General features: G+C 40.3%; 1 long non-coding RNA gene across 2 annotated transcripts in view; it reads left to right on the forward strand.

Moving 5' to 3' along the window:
* The first annotated feature begins 2,441 nt into the window (after positions 1–2,441).
* LOC125483189 overlaps positions 2,442–17,978 on the forward strand; it is a 24,644-nt gene continuing 9,107 nt past the window's right edge. For both annotated transcript variants that reach the window (XR_007262146.1, XR_007262147.1), the window contains exons 1-3: positions 2,442–2,523; positions 13,802–13,965; positions 15,440–15,523. This is a non-coding gene — a long non-coding RNA (uncharacterized LOC125483189). The remainder of the gene's footprint in view (positions 2,524–13,801; positions 13,966–15,439; positions 15,524–17,978) is intronic.

Raw genomic sequence — 17,978 nt, forward strand, 5'->3', positions numbered from 1 at the left:
GAAGAAGGGTTCCATTGAGATCAGTAAACCAGTTAAAGGAAGCACATTGCAAGGCATTGACTTTAAACCTAGTGCCAGTTCCATGGTGACACCAATCCTTCTCAGCTCCAACCTCCCCTCTCCAACTCCACTACACCATTTTATGTCTATATCTGACAAGATAAAAAAGATCAGCCACATCTTCTAGGATTACATTCCCTCAACTAAATTTATGTCTTCACCCATCTTACCCTGACTGTGGCAAAGTGCTCAAAGAGTTTATTATTCTATCTAAGTTGTCAACTTTCTACAGTATGTTATTCCACTTGAAGCATGTATATCCTTTTCAAAACTCGTCCACATAATATTTAATTATTTGTGTGCTGTGTTAATTGTCATCATTGTGATCAGCCTGCACATCTCCTTGAATCATAATGCATCATGGGAATCAGAGGAGAATCACAGTGGATTCACTTTCCACTTAAAGCAGACAGGAGCCTGTAAAGTACCGGGATGACTGTCCACTTGTCATGGCTTTCGAATCTGTTGTCTTTCTCCCTCCTTTGAAGGGGAAACATTGGAGTTGCTGGGGAGGCAGCTAAGAAAAAGTGTCAGAGACAGGGAGGCTAAAGGTCAGATGCCAGATGTAGATTCATCATGATATTCTTCTTATCTTCTTTTTCAAGCTATTGGACCACACAGAACCAGTCAGGAAGCTGTTCAAAATAAAACAGCAACAATTCAGCCAGTTTGGCAGGACTAGAAGCAGGAGAACGGGAGGCACCTCAAACCTGTGGTCTATTTTTCCACATCCATTTTTATGTCTTGCATCAGGAATCAAAAATATAAGAATGGAAAAGCAAATGACTGTAATACGTCATCCATTATATTATTTAATGCACCTTTCATAATTTGTGATAAATACTGGAAGCTGAAGAAAAACTATCCTGGAGGGAAAATGGCTGAAAACCATGGATGGTCCTAGGAATCTGTTTGCACTTTTCACAGAGAATGTGCTGGATTTGCCTTCAGTTTGTACATTCATGATCCTGGCATTATTATCAAGTCGAAGCCAATGTTTTTGGGAGACGGTGAGACTGTAATGTAAAGAAAAGCTTAACAAAATTACTAAAGGCAAAGAAAATTGAATTTAAAAAATAAATCAAGTTATTGTGCTAGATAGATTTAATTTAACATTTTCACTTTGTTTCAGCTATATGGCCTACAGTTTCCTCAGAGTTGCTCTAATTTCACTACCGTAACTTCATCGGAGATGAAGAGGCTGCCAGATTTTCATTCTTAAGGAGAGCAGTAGATTGTATTTGAAGATTATGTTGGAATTATTGCCTCTGATAAAAATAAAACCCTCCAATCATGACACAAAGTCCCTGATAAATCTAATTCATCAATATCTCTGTTGCCTTTATGAGTGATTTAGGTGTCATGTGAACCCAATGAAAGACTGAAAGAAGACGAAAGAGTCATTCCTCAGCCCAATCACCCCCTGATAGCTGGAAATGTGTACCATGGGCAAAATAATCTCTGTCCTTTTTTTCATGCTTTGTGAAGTGGAATGCACACACGCAGAGCAACCACAAGACAAAATTCAAGAAATCAAATGAAACAATCAGCAATGTACTCAATATTTGCACCATTTCCTCAGATTAATTGACGCAGAACCGTTGAAATTAGTTTGACGAAGTGTCAGAAAATTGGAAACAGAATGCCTCTGAGAAAGTGTTATCCCTGCCAAAAGTAAAGTAATAGAAAAGTCTTGAGAAACATCCTTCGAAAACATGCAGGACCGTTCATATTTCCCCATAAAATGTCACTACAGCCACAGTCATATTTCAAATCCTGCCTCGACAGAATAATAGCAAAAGTGTTGTTTCTGTTTGGGGACAACTTGTACTTTCATATAACTAATGGGTGTCTATAAAACAATCTCTGATTAAACTTGATAACCACCTCCAGTGGTCAGTCACGTTATTTCCCTACATATAAAAATGTTGAATTATATTTTCCTGTCTGCCAGCTTAGTCCAAATGGAGAAGTGTGTAAGTAAATGGGAACAGTTTCACCAGATCGTCAGTCAGTACAGCGCATACTCTTTCAGCTTAGCTGTAGGCCCATGCCAAATCAGTTTCATTTTACTTTGATAAAGAATGCTAATCAATTGTTCCAATGAGAAGAATTTCTGGTGGTGGATGATTGGTAATATCAACGTCACGAGTACTCAAACCCATATACTGAGCTTTGCTGTCAGAGTTCAATCTCAGAATTTTTTCTTCATGATTATCAAATGGGATTTAGAAAATTACTATTTGTATTTTCTGTCATTTAACAATTTAACAAGATAACATTTTCTTCACATTTATCTAACAGTAAACAACTAAGTTCAGGAATTTCCTGGATAAGCTTTAGTTTGGCCACAGTTAGAGTATTGCGTACAGTTCTGGTCACGACACTATAGGTACTGGAGGGCATGCAGAGGAGATTCATCAGGACGTTGCCTGGAATGGAGCATTTCAGCTATGAAGAGAGGTTTGATAAGCTTGGGTTGTTTTCTTTGGAGCAGAAAAGCTTGAGGGGGGACCCTGATAGAGGTCAATAAGATTATGAGGGGCATGGACAGGGTGAATAGAAAGCAGCTGTCTCTCTCAATTGAAAGGTCAATATCCAGGGATCATAATTTTAAAGTGAAAGGCAGGAGGTTGAAAGGGGACTTGAGGAAAACCTTTTTCACCCAGAAGGTTGTGGGAGTCTGGAATGCATTGCCTGGGAGGGTAGTTGAGGCTGGAACCTCACAACCTTTAAAAAGTATTTGGATAAGCACTTGACGAGTCATAATATTCAAGGCTACGGGCCTAATTTGGGAAAGTGGGAGTAGTGTAGGTAGCCATATATTTTTGGCAATAAAGTCTTGATGGGCGTTGGAGCCTCTTCTGTACTGTATGATTTTATGAAATTATCAAACTTTTGTGCAGAATAATTTTGTTACTAATTATCAGAATTGCTTAGTAAACGTGCTTCATATATTCTGCTGTGTTTTGTCGGATCAGTTAAGAGCTGCAACCAATTGTACTGTAATTGTTTGATTGTACTGACTTTACATATTGCTGAAAAAAGACACATCCTGTCAAAGATTTTGGCTTGTACCCATCAGTTCATCAACAAGAATAGCAAATGTAAAGGGAAACAATATTTTGTACTGTATGAGAAGCTGGTTTGTAAGTGGATTCTGATTTACAGCAGTATTTGCTTCTTGTTAAAATCTTTAAGATAATTTGCTCTCCCAGACTAATCTGACATAGGACTGTGGCACTTTATAGAGCCATAAGTGGCCTGTTCCCGAGTTCACTCCATGTACAGCATAGATGTTATCCTGCACAGTGGCTTTGTCTCAACCTGGTTCAACATCAAGCTTGCACGGTGAGCGAACAGTTCAGTCCCGACTTTCAAGGTTGATGTTAAGGCCCAGCTTAATGCGAGGAACCGTAGGAAACCCAATTGAGCAGCAAAGGTTGGTTTGCAGTAGACAGTAATAAAGAACATCTTGGCCGATTTCTCAACTGATTCAATCAAGGAAGGGAAACTCATTTGACTGCTCTGTTTTAAAGGTGAATTTGAACACAGGATGGAGCCCATTAAGACATGTAAGAAAGTTTTCACAGGCAGCTGTAGATCCAAATGTAACAATCATCTACATATCAAAATTTTTGTGCAGTGAGTGGCTGGATTTTAGTTCATTGAAACCATGTCTACTTTTCTTGAACATCAGCGATGACCAGAGATCTTCATAGTGTAGTTGACTTTTTTTATTTTATAATTTTCACATTTATTTATCACAATATTTGGATCTATTCATTTTTTTATTGGTCGAACGATAAAATCTCTAAACAGAAACAAGATGAGTAATTGTCAGATCTGCAGAGAAATCAACCACATGTCACAAAAAGACTAGAAATTATGAAAGGAATCGTAAAGTTGTTTAGCTTTTGGATATTTTTGAGGAATGTTTATTTACAAAAGTTTTTGTTTTCATAAGTTCTGAATTTTTTAATATTTCTTTTTAATCGAGCTAAATGTCCAGGCCATGAAACATACTATCAAGCAAGGTTAACATTGCAAATCACTTTTGAATACAAAGTATGTTGAATGACACATGTTAATCTAAGAACAGTAGCCGCTAAACCAAAAGCATTTTCTTATTTTTTTAGTGGAAAAGTGATTCTGGTGTTTCTGAACATTGTGAAAGGAATTTTAATTGAATTGCCTAAAATTGATGTATGCAAAAAATTTATACTTGAAAATATATATTCAATATATTGAAAATATATACGATTTTATAAAAATGGAGATCTTATGATTGACTTCCATAATTTCTTTTCTTTCTTGGTCCAATGAAGCCGACAAAGATTTTAAGGCCCAAATTTTGTAATACACACTGAAGGTGAAAATTGTTTTCGTAACACTTTTTACTACAGCACTAAGAAGATTATATTTATCTTGAGAGGGAAGCAGGCAATATAGAGTAAAGTATTGAAGTAAATCACTCAGTGGTCTAACTTATCATGTAATCATGTAATGAGCAGTGCAATCAGAAAGAATTGAAATGGAGACTATTAGAGAAGCTGCACTCTGCATCAAACTCTTGTATATATGTAAAACAAATAAAAAGTTAGAATTATTTTCCTAGACCTACCAGGCCCAGAGAAGACTCAAAGACCCTAGTGCATGTCCAATTCCAGGCCTAACCAGCTCCACCCAACCAACTCACATCATTTGGATACCCAGAATTATTATGTTTTTTAATCCATTCAGGGGATATGGGCATTGCTGATGGGGCAGCACTTTTGCCTATCCCTAGTTCCCCTTGAACTCATCTCCCCTCTCCCCAGTCCTACAGTCATCCCTGGAACATCTGGATAACAAGAATATCTATGTCAGTCTCCAACTAATTGTCTACCGTTCCACTTTCAATGCCATACTTCCAAACAAACCCATTTCTAAATTCTAAGACCGAGGTCTTGGCTCCCTACTCCAGAACTGACTCCTTGACTTTCTGACCCATAGACTGCAATCAATGAGAGTAGGAGACAATACCTCCTCTACCATTATCCTCAACACCGGTGCCCTATAAGGGCTGCAATAGATAAATTTTTGTTAAACAAAAATATGAAGGGATATTCACAAATGGTAAGCATAAGGAATTAGGCCACAGGTCAGCCATGATCTTATTGAAAGGTGGAACAGGCATAACGGGTTGAATGGCCTACTCCTGTTCCTATGTTCATATGAATTGGAACCAATTCTCAGCTGCCACTTGGAAACAAAGCAGAGAGAAATGGCATTTGCCAGCAAACCTCATATCAAACATATCCCATTTCAACAGGATCAGAGATCCTAGTGCCAATATATATTGGGAGATAGGAAGGTGAGGATTTCAGGAAGAGAGAGAAGGGATTGTGTTTGGGAATGAGAAGATCAACCATACTATGAAAGATGGAAAGAGGCTACGATATGGAGGGGTGAGCTGGAGGTTTCCTGGAAGAGCTGTTGTCACTGATCCACTGAGAGTTGATAAAAGTGTGGACATTGTGGAAGCTGCTGCCTCCCTTTCACTGCTCAGTTCCCTGTGAATTCCAGGAAAGCCCCACAGCAGGAACGGCATTTTAATTTGGGATCCTCATTCCACAGGGAGAGCCAAATTTAAATTGATCAATTAATTGCCCTGCCCAAGTCATGTTTGCATGCATGACTGAGTAGGAGGTATACGTATTCAGAGTAATAACAATCACAGATATGCAACCAAAATATTGTTTGTGATGGTTAATACATATTTCCTCTAAATGGATGTGGAAAAGGTAGTATATCTGTGGAGGAACTGTGTACTGCCATTCTGTTGCCTAATAAGATATAACGCCTCAACAAACAGGGTACAATTGTACAGGGCTCTGAGTGAGGTGGGCTATGGTGAGATTTGTGATAAACTTCCACGAGAATCCATTGAGGTCTATCTCAACTCAGCTCACCGTTTACTCCAAAGGACTGCCATGTTCCCTCGGATGAAACAGCTCCACAGTGCACAAGCCACAGGCATGCACCCTCACCCACAGACTTTGACATCCGATAACTACCAACCCCTCATCACCATCACAGCACCTATCTGATACCCTTCCACATGCCCATGAAGCACAGAGCTGCATGGCAGGGCCTGCTGGCATCTAGCATTGAGGGAGAGAGACTTGCTCATGAAAGCAGGAACCAGCTCATGGACCGGCCGAGCTGCTCCTCAGGGATGGTCACTTTATGTGTTAACGTTCGCTCACCTCATGCCTGCCTTAATGTTTGCAGCATCCAGGTCTTGCCATGCCTGTTAGTGTATTGGTGCATTAACCAGGACTAAAGACTACCAATACTGCCATATTAATGTGTTGTTTAGCACAAACACACATGCTGCTTGTTGTGCTAGCCAGGGGTAGGGGAATATCTTAATGTGCAGCACACTGAGACATCCATGTAATGTCTGTGATAGCTGCCCATGTAGCGAATGCACTGCATGTGTATTCGACTAAATGGCCACCTCTGAAAATGGATAGGCGTTAGTTAAAAGCCCAGTCACGAGGGTACCAGTGTCATTTTAGGAGGCCACGCTTCCATCAGTTACAGACATTGTCCGCACTCGGTCCAGGGACTTGCCCATGTTTAGTTGTTTACTTGGGCCACTCACATTTAGGGGATCTGTCTGACTACAGTCTGGAGACTAAGCAGTGGTCACTCCTGTATGGTGATCAGCAGCAGTTAGGAGAATCTCATAGCATCAACCAGAGAGCTTCAAAGGCAACAGTCAGGGGGATGGTCAGTCATGTCCAGCGATTGCTCGTCGAGGTCAGTCAGAGGTCTGGGGTGAATACAGTCCAAGGAGTGTAACATGGATCATTCCAGGGGGTACCAACAGGAATATAATGTCAACAGGTGTGGAGGACTCAAGGCTGGAGGGGTGGGAAAGCAGGAGTTTGCAGAGATGGGGGCAATGGCGACAACAGGAGAACTGCATTCCTATGGGAGTTATAAGGAACAGTATCGGAGAATATGGGAGGCTGTAGGAGAGACTGGCAGTGGCTTCCACTCAGTGAGCATCATTAAGGTGTAATGCCTGGATGAAGGGGTCAGAGAGAACAGTTATAGGCAAAGTTCAGTTTAGTGGGTTCCACATGGGGACAATGTGTGTTTGGTAAGGGACGGCGAGAAATCTCTCTTGGACTTACAGCCTCCAAAAAACTCACTGCAAATTGCACTTAAGCAAAACAAACTCAGTCCATTCTTTAGCACTAAAATGTATTTTTAATTATGCTGCCAATTTAAACAATAAACATTTATTTCCTATTTGTAGCCTCCATGACAATGTGAATAACACAACTGCTGGCCTGATCATTGGGAATAATTCATAACCCTTGACTAAGCCAAAGAGGAAAGAAACCAGCTGTTAACTTAAATATTCCTTTATAAACCACCTACTTTCTTTATTTTTCCAAAATTTCATACTGAGTTGAAAAGGGTCCTGACTGTGAAGTGGAGAATAGACCAGCCTGGTGAATATATGACCTTCAAAAAGACAGTAAAATGGTGTCTGTTCATTTGGTTTCTCTCAGTATGTTTCCTGTTGCAACACAGCATGTTTTGACATTCACTTGGCGATGAAGAATCTTTATTGTATTGCGCCAGTTTCATGTGTGACTCCTTTCAGCTTATCTGCATATAACATTGCAGTATTTGGAGTCATGTTAAAGGAATGATATACATAATAGTATTAAAACAGAAAGAACTGTGGCTGCTGTAAGTCAGAAACAAAAACAGAAGTTGCTGGAGATGCTCAGCAGGTCTGGCAGCATCTGCGAAGATAAATCAGAGTTAACATTTTGGGTCCAGTGACCCTTCTTCAGAACTGTTCTGGGGGATATGTTCTAGGGACCTGGGAACAGCAGATGGTGGAATTTAAATTCAATAAAATCTGGAATTAAGAATCTAATAATGACCATGAATCCATTGTCGATTGTCAGGGAAAACCCATCTGGTTCACTAATATCCTTTAAGGGAGGAAACTGCCATCCTTACCTGGTCTGGCCTACATGTGACTCCAGACCCACAGCAATGTGTTTGACTATTAACTGCCCCCTGGGCAATTAGGGATGGGCAATAAATGCTGCCTGGCCAGCAATACCCTCATCCCATGAATGAATTTAAAACAATTAAAAAGGAGGTCATTTGGCTCACTATGCTTTGCGCTAAAATCTTTGAAAGAGTTACTAATTGATCCCAGTCCACTCTCATTTTTTAGTTTTTTTTTCATTTACATATGGAATCATAGAATCCTTACAGTGTGGAAGCAGGCCATTTGGCACATCGAGTCCATACTGAACCTTTGATGAGCATCCCACCCCCTACCCCATTCCTGTAACCCTTCACTGATATTTTCCCATTCACTTATACAATTACCTTCGGAAAATTATTATTGAATCTGCTTCCACTACTCTTTCAGTTATCATACAACTCACTGAATAAAAATATTTCCTCAGATCACCTCAAATTCCTTAATGAATGTTTCTAAATATGTGGTTCCGGCTTAGTCACTTTTTTACTACATGACTCCATGAAAACTGTTCCTGATTTTGAACTACCATATTAATTTTTCCCTTAACCCTTTCTGCTTCAAAGAGTTTACCTGACCTGTCCATGTAACTGAAATCTTTAATCACTCATACCATTTCAGTAGATCTCTTCTTTCAAGCTTTGACATCCTTTCTGAAATGTGGTATCCAGAATTGAGCATTTCCACTGCCAAATGTAGAGGTGGGTTCAAATGTGGGCGGGTATTAAAGCTGCAAAGTGACATTGGATTGGATACCTGTTATGATCTCACCTATTCGTAAGTGTGACATGGATGGGTTTGTAGGAAACCTCTGTAATGCTATCAGTAAGTAATTTTAACACGTTGAAGATTTAATCTAGTATTCTGGCTTTAATAACCAGTGCAAAGACTTCCCAAGCTGTGTGGAACTGACCAGGATCAACCAGGTGAGGCACTTTTTTGTGAAACTGACAGTCTGGGAAGTTTACACACAATGTAACTGATTTACTGCAGTCCTGCCTGTATGACAGCTTAGCGCTGAGAGTGCATCTGATTGCAGGTTTGGAGGGCCAAAGGAACTATTCCTGACCCCAGCTTGTCTATTTGCTTTATCCTGGATAAGTGTTTTCCATGTTTGACAGTTATTAAGAACATATATGAAGTCTTATAAATTGGAATATTGAACTGTTTAGAAGGATTGAAGAGAGATTTATCATGTGATTTCAGTTAAAAGGTCAGAAGTTACTGATATACCAATTGTTTACAAACATCAACTGACTTTCTGGAAAGCATGTTTAGCAAAGATTTTAAGAAGAGTTACATTATGTATTTATGGCTTAACTGTTGGATGAATAGACTTGTAAAATCCCTGGGATCTTTGCTGAATATTGCCTAGTAACAGCCTCTGATGTGAAGCTTCTTATTTCAGCATACAACCAGTTGTGGCAGCTGCAGAGAAGTTTGCAATGGAAGGGAGTACTATCTCTGTCAGTAAGTGAAAAATATTTAATGCAAAACCAGATAAAACGCTGTTTCTCTCTCAGTGAAGTTGTTTGAAGAAGCCTGATTAATTTTCAAATATCCAGCTTCCTAACTATTTCCTATTACATATAAAATCAGATCTAGTTTTTCTTTCATTTTGCCACTGTCAGCAAGTGAATCTCACAGACAGGAAATCAAAGGAAAATGAAAATTTAATCCACTCTCTCTCCTGAATCTGAACCTTTGACCAACTGGAGTTTTATTCCACTTTTGCCTATTTTCTTCAACTGCATAAGACCAGGGTGTAAAATGGATTTACAAAAACGTCCTCAAGGCTGGAGGATTTGAATTATAAGGAGAGGCCAGATAGGCTGAGACTTTTGTCCCTAGAGCATAGGAAATGACCTTATAGAGGCTTATAAAATCATGAAGGGCATGAATAGACAAGGTTTTTTCCCCAGAGTAGTTGAGTCCAAAACTACAGGGCATAGGCTTAAGGTGAGACAACAAAGATTTAAAAGTGACTTGAGGGGCAACTTTTTCACACAGACGATAGTTCTTATATGGAACAAGCTGCCAAAGGAAGTGAAAGAGGTGGGCACAATTACAACATTTAAAAGAAATTTAGATAAGTACATGGATAGAAAAGGTTTAGAGGTCTCTCTGTTCTACAACACACCCCAGGTCTCTACCTTTAACTGCCCTTGTTCATCTTACCAAAACGCAGCACGTTGCATTTATCTAAATTAGACTCCATCTGCCACTCCTCAGCCCATTGGCTCAATCGATCAAAATCCCTTTGTAATCTTAGATAAACTTCCTCACAGTCAACTATACCACTAATTTGGTGTCATCCACAGACTTACTAACCATGCTTCCTATATTCTCATCCAATTCATTTATATAAATGACAAACAATAGTGGACCCAGCACCAATCCCTGTGGAACACCGCTGGTCACAGGCCTCCAGTCTGAACAGCAACCCTCTGCCACTACCCTCTGTTTACTACTGTCAAGCCAATTTTGTATCCAGTTGGCTAGCTCTCCCTAAATCCTATGTGATCTAACTTTACTAACCAGTCTACCATGTGGAACCTTGTCAAAGGCATTACTAAAGTCCATGTAGACAGTGTACCACTCTATCTTCTTGATCACATCCTCAAAAAACTCAATCAAATTTGGAAACATGATTTCCATTGCATAAAACTATACTGACTATCCCTAATCAGTCCTTGCCTTTCCAAGTGCATGTAATCCTATCCCTCAGAATCCCCTCCAACAACTTATGCACCACTGATATTAGGCTCACCAGTCTATAGTACCCTGGCTTTTCCTTGCGCCTTTCTTAAATAATGGCATCACATTAGCCATCCTCTAATCTTATGGCACCTCACCAATGGCTGTCAATGATAGAAATATCACTGCTAGGGGCCCTGCAATTTCTCCCATAACTTCCCAAAATGTCCTGGAATACACTTGATCACCTCCTGGTGATTTATCAACCTTTATATGTTTTCAGGCCTCAAGCACCTCCTCATCTGTAAAGTGGACTCTTTTCAAGACATCAATATTTATTTCTCTGAATTCCATAGCTTCCATGTCTTTCTGCATGGTAAATACTGATGAGAAATCTTTGTTTAGGATCCCAACCAAATCTTGTGGTTCTACACATAGATGGCCTCATTGATCTTCAAGGGCTGTGTCATCTTGTCCTATACATTTGTGAATGTTTGTGGAATTAAGGGGGTAGAGTTTAAGTCTGAAAATATCTTAGTTAATAACCTAGTTTGTCACTCATTTTACAAATATGTTTGTGCCTAATAAACAAGTTTCTTTTTAGTTTATTGAAAACCTAGTGGTGGTTTCTTTTGTTCCAGATAATAGAATTACTGCAAAACAAATTGACCATTTAGGTGGTTAAAAAAAAATTTGGACTTTTGGTATGGTTCATGGAGGAGCGGGACTTAACCAACAGCGCACTCCTCCCATCTGAATTGTAACACATGTGCCTGTCTTCTTGTTCACCTGACTTGTATTTTCCCTGCTGCCAGCCTTCATCATGGTATGAGAGAAGCTTATACAGCTCAATCTTGAATCGCTGACGTGGAACAGAGGAAGCAACAAAAGCACCACCAACAGCACTTGAAGTGGCGGAAGCATCAATACCAGTTACTTTCTTCTCAGTTACATTCTGCACCATCGGGCACAAGAGATAGACATGGAGGTGCAGCTCGAAGGAAGCAAGACCACAACGCCACACCACTCTCTTGATATGTCTGACCACTTATGGTTCACAAGGTCAAGTTCTCATGCTGGGTCTTGCTAATCTCTGCAGCCTCGTGGAGTGACGTTCTTCCCAGTTGGCTGCACATTGCCAATGGCTGACATGGGGGAGCCATGTCCTAATCCTTCTGTCCCCTTATACACACAGTCCTCTCTTTCTCCTGGTGTGGTGCAAGCTCTTCTCCTGCAAGAAGAGGAGATAGAGAGGTTTTAGTATGGAAAATAGATTGTGTGGAGAAGACAGAAGGTCATCACCTGTGAAGAAATATTGTGGGACGTTGGTGTGAGAGGTCTGAGAAGATGACTGTGGGTGTTATCTGTTTAGATGGAGATGTGAGGTACTTTGGGAGAGAAGAATCAGTGAAGCTACAAGGTTTGTTGTTCTGAGATATACTGTGCAGGAGAATGTTTAGAAAATCAGAGTGTGGGGGCTTCGTTCCTAGAATTGTTATACCATTCACCTGTCATTCCCTGCCAAGTTCCTGGACCCTCAGTGCACTGTAGTGAAAATTGGAGGGATCACATTGTTTGCCAACCCACTCGCTGACTTACATTCGCACCTGCTTAGATTGAGATACTAGAGTCTTCTTTCTATCCCTGGAAAACATTTTCACATTTCGGTCTTAGGATCCCCAAGCATACTCTCTGGTATGAGTGAGAGCTCAAGGGAAGTCAGCCTTCCTATGTCCCTTCTCCGTTCCTGTGGAATATCAGCAATCTCTCTAAAGTTGAACTGTTCTACCTCCTGCCAAGATGTCTTCAAATAAAAATCTTTCCTGTCACAGATTTAACATACCATCCCAAAGATCCTCTGTGTGGTTGTAAAACCTGGAAGTGGCTTGTTTATACCATGGTTGAATCAAAGAGTCACAGCAAAAACTGCTTCAAGTAAAAAACATGTTCTTCCTTGCAGATGTGTTTCATTGAGACTCTTCCCAGCTTTTCAAATGGAGTCCAACCAGTGTTTTATAAAAGGTTTACCAAAAATTCCTATCTTTTGCAGTCTCTGGGCTGAATCTTATACCCACCCTAAACTAGCATTCCCCCCATCACCCCTCACTGCTGCCTGTAATGTTTGGTTGGCAGGCAGGGATAGGGTGTAAAATTAGACACAATTCCATTACAGGTTCTGAAATCTACCCACCTACCACCACCCTGCTGCAATTTTACCCATCATTCTTCCTACCCAATACCAAAACCAATTCCTACCTCTCTGTGTTAAATTTCATTTACTGCGTGTTTGCCTATTTTATCAGTCTCTATCCTTCTGCAGTCCACTTTATTCCCCTTGCAGTGTGCAACATTTCCAAGTTTCATGTCATCTGCAAATCTGCGAAGTTTTCCTTTGCAGCAATCATGTGTTATTGTATCTGTTGGAATAAGATTAAATACAAATCATGTTCAATTAATCTTGGCTATTGTCAGGTATAGCAGGGCTTGAAAATTGCATCTATGAAGTAACTTTGGAGATCAAAGGTTGTTTTCCTTAGAGCAGGAGAGGCTGAGGGCTGATTTAATTGAGGTGTACAAAATAATGGAGGACTTAGATAGAGTGGACAAGGACAAGAGTTGGTTTTGACGGTAAAGAAGCCAATTGTCAGGACGCACAGATTTAAGATGATCCATAGGAGTATGTGAGGGGTCTTGAGGAAAACCTTTATATACCCAGAGGGGGGTGAATGATGTTTGGAATTCACTATCCACTTTAGTGGTTGAGGCAGGAACCCTCAACTGAGTTAAAATGATCTGAATCATTTCATAGCTGCAAGGTTATGGACCAGGCGCTAGGAAGTAGGGTTTGAAGGAGTGACTGATCTTTTCAGATGACGCATATACAACGGGCTGAATAGCCCCTTTCTGTGCTGCACACTTTCAGCAGTTCTTTGGATTATGGGGTCAGTTATGATGTTGATTTTCGTCTTTTAGGTCGCCAAGGTGACAGAATGAATATACATGCAACATGGTGTATTTAACAAACGGATGACCCAATGCATCTCGCCAGCTGAAATTGCCAGCTGAGAAAATGGTGGATCTAAGAGGTTGTGTTACTTATTGTCAGCAAGAGCATGGCCCCATATCCTCTTTAACAGGTCAGAGTATCACACCTTCTTCTCATCACCTCACAAGAAAGAATTTGTCACCTGTATTGAATTTTCTCCTGCCCTATGAGCATGCAGATGCTCCACTCAATGGGTTGGTAAATGTGGCAATTCAGGTTCTAGATACAACATGAGGTCATGGTTTGAATGAATTTATGAGAGTCTTTCCTAATTCAGGCTGTGCCTTGGAAAAAGGTAGAATGCAGTTGGGCAGGAATGGAAAGGAGAACCTCACCATGACGCCAACATGATGGCTCAGTGTTTAGTTCTATTGCCTCACAGCACCAGGAACATGGGTTAAATTCCAGCCTCAGGCAACCATCTGTGTGCAGTTTGCACATGCTCCCCGTGTCGGCGTGGGTTTCCTCCAGGTGCTCCAGTTTTCTCCCACAGCCCAAAGATGTGCAGGTTAGGTAGATTGGCCGTGCTAAATTGCCGTGCAGTGTTCAGGGATTTACAGACTAGACGGATTAGCCATGGGAAATGCAGGGTTACAGGGATGGGGTAGGACTGGGTGGGATGCTCTTCGGAGGGTCGGCGTGGTCTCAATAAGCCAAATGGAATGTTTCCACTCTGTAGGAATTCTATGACTACAAATGTAATTCTGCAATTCAGCTGATTAAAATCTGCCAGTCTTTAATTAAATTGAACCCCAATGTTATTCCTGTTGTACCTTTTAGGCAAATGTGTTCAGGGGCAAAAAGAAGTGAGGGCTAATGATGGATCATGATCACTCACAAAAGATGGAATTACAAGAGAAGCCATCGCTGTACATGGTCTGGCTACTTTACCCCATTGAACATAGGAACAGGAGTGGGCCATTCAGCCCCTAGAGCCTGTTCCACCATTCAATGAGACCATGGCTGATCTGAGGCCCAGCTCCATACACTTGCCTTTGGCCCGTATCCCTTAATACCACAATCAGGGCTTGACCAGAATTTGAACCTGGAACACTTTGCAAACCAGTCCGCTACAAACTCCATAGCAAGAGGCATACCACCCCACCACTGAACTGGAGATCATGTAATACTTTCAACATAACAGAGAGATAGCAAATCCTTTGGTCACTTAATGCCTTTAATTTATCAATGATTACAATTTGGTTTGACAGTGTACAACAGAACTGCCTGGATATGTCAATATTTCATACACACACCAACTAGTGTAATTAGTATACCAAGGGAAATTCAATTGAAATAAACTCATTTGAGCAAAGAGAATGATTTGGCTTGCAGCAGTCATTTTTATTTATACAATTTGTTGCTAGTCTGATATGTGACAGATCCATGCTTGATGTTATAATTGTTTTTTTTATAATTTAAATATTTCATTACGAATGTTTATAATACAATTTGTCCCGAAATGTCCACACATCAAACTTCAATTCCCATTGTTATTGTTCTTGCAATAATGTGGTGACCCTTCTGAGGACCCGTAAACGTTAACTCTGATTTTTTCTTCACAGATGCTGCCAGGTCTGCTAGGCTTTTCCAGCAACTTCTGATTTTGTTCCATCCTCTTGGTTGACTGGATTTTATCGATACCGAATGTAAATATAAATCAAATAATTTCTCAAAATGAATGTGAAGAATATTTATCACATTTGTCTCAGTTTCATGTTGATAATGCAGCAGAATGCATTAAAGAACAAATCTGACTATAATGCATAGTATCTTTGGAAATGAAGGGGTTAATGAATAATTCTGACTAACCTTTGTCTATTGAATTTGTACAAAATATTTGAATTTAAAATGAATGAAGAATTTTGCTGAGCCTTATCAGTGTGTGATAATTAGATACATACTGAAGCTAGATGTTTGTAAAATAAATTCTCCTGTAGAATCTGTTTATAAAAAGTGTATTTATTACACTTCCTCCCTCAGAAGAATGATTTACATTTAGGCAACATGAAAAGCAGCTTGTGCTGTCTCTCAGTCAGAAGAGACCAAGTTTAAGATGAATTGAGAGGACCTATTCCCCTCTCTAGTTGACTGTTTTATGTCAAAAAATGGTGTAGAATTAATTCGTTCAAATACAGTGACATTAATGCTGTAAAATCAGAAGCATATTTAGTGTCAAGCCTGCCGAATATTTATGACTTCCATGAACTGAGTTGTGATCATCTTCCTTCCCATTCCTGGATTCTGATACTGGCACTCACATATACGCCAAAAGACTCAGCACTAACTGGCTTCCAGCCTTTGATGAACATTTCCAGGACTGAACCTTTGTTCTCCAGTGGATTATTTTCCAGAAAAAGGAATACTGTTGCCCATTCAACTCAATGGTGGACATGCAGAGTAAGATCCACCAGAAATGTTGTTGCAGCAATTTCTGGTGGGAAATCTATAGTAAATCTTCGAGGGCTGCTTTCCAGAAATTAACTCATGTTCTTCAGGAAAGGAAACTGCCATCCTTACCTGGCCTGACCTACACATGACTCCAGACCAACAACAATGTGGTTGATTCTTAATTTCTCTCTGGGCAATTAGGGACAACCAGTAAATACTGAACTAGCCAGTGACACCCATGTCCTATGAAGGAATAAAAACAAACCAGCCTATCTCGCAGCAGTGATCCAAGAAAGGACAAATTTTAACAGGGCTTTCCATGGAGAGAGTTTTATGTTGAAAGTAATATTCCATTCAGTATGAAAGTTCCGTTAATGATTGTGTTGATGTTGACTCTTCAAAAGTCAACATCAGAGACCCCTCCCAGCAGGCTTTTTAAAGTGATATCGGCAGTGCCCTACAGAGGTTAGCAATTGTCATCCAGCTATTACACAAAAATTCAATGAAATTAGTTCTAAGCAAAACAAAACAAAGGACTGCAGATTCTGGAGATCAGAACAAAATAGAAATTGCTGGAGAAACTCAGCAGGCCTGGCAGCTTCATTGAAGCGAAAACACAGTGACAGTTCTTTGGAACTGATAGAAGCTAGGAAATGCTGACAATTGTGCTAATGACAGCAGCGGGTGGGGGGGTGTGGGAAGTGCGCAGATAGGTGGACAGCGAGATCAGAGAGAGAGAAAGAGAAGAAGATTAGGCAGACAAAGAGATAATTCTCAGTTGACCTGCACATTGGTTTTAATGCTAACACCCATTGGATTTCTGCCCCATTACTGTGCAGTCCAAATTCCACAGGGGACTAAATCACCCCAAATCTACTGAGAGCTGACTTGCTGGGACCCTATTGCAAGGGCTGACACCTGTCCTAATTTTATACAGTCCTTTTTAGAAATGAGATAATTGATACCTGTTATGCATTGTTGTCAGGTAATGTTATGTTGAGACAATGTCCAGTTAAGATACGAGTCACAATGGCAAGTCATCAACCAGGTTTGTGTGCTCCATCAGACTTGTTTGGAGTTCTTACAGAGTGCATAGCTTCAGAATTACAACCCTCTTTGTTCGGTTGCAGCAAATGAAACATTTGTATGTTCTTCAGTTCTGACTGGAGCCTAGTAACTGCATAATACAGTATAATAATGATGAGGGAGAATCAGCCTGCACGTGAGAGAGAATGAAGAGCAAAAAGGATTATTTTTCACTGACCAGCATGCCCTGACATTGGAGCAGTAGGAGAAGAACTACACCCAATTTCAGAGCTGGTAAGGGCGGGTCGGGGTCGGTGGTCACAGGGTGGGAAAGCACGGTAGGCATTTTTCTCCCAATCTGGAAAAACATGAGAGAGTTCAAACTTTAAATGGGAGGAAATCCAGAGGGCCCAGACAGTCGAACCCACAGGCACAGAGGCAGGAAAGGAAGAAAAGTCCCATATTCAGCATTAGAGCTTAGATTTAGGTTTATTTAATATCATCATTTGTACCTAGATACAGTGAAAAGTATATAATGTCGCCACATTCTGGCACCAGAAACTGTTGCAATTTGGCTCCGTGGGGTAGACCTAAAGAGACAATATTGAATTTAAGAAGGCTATGAATGTAAAAAGTTGCAGGCTGTGTTCCTCAAATTAAAAACAAAGTAGTGGGCCAATCTGAGAT

This window comes from Rhincodon typus, chromosome 5 (genome assembly GCF_021869965.1).
Source record: "Rhincodon typus isolate 14 chromosome 5, sRhiTyp1.1, whole genome shotgun sequence".
NCBI classification, from domain to species: domain Eukaryota; kingdom Metazoa; phylum Chordata; class Chondrichthyes; order Orectolobiformes; family Rhincodontidae; genus Rhincodon; species Rhincodon typus.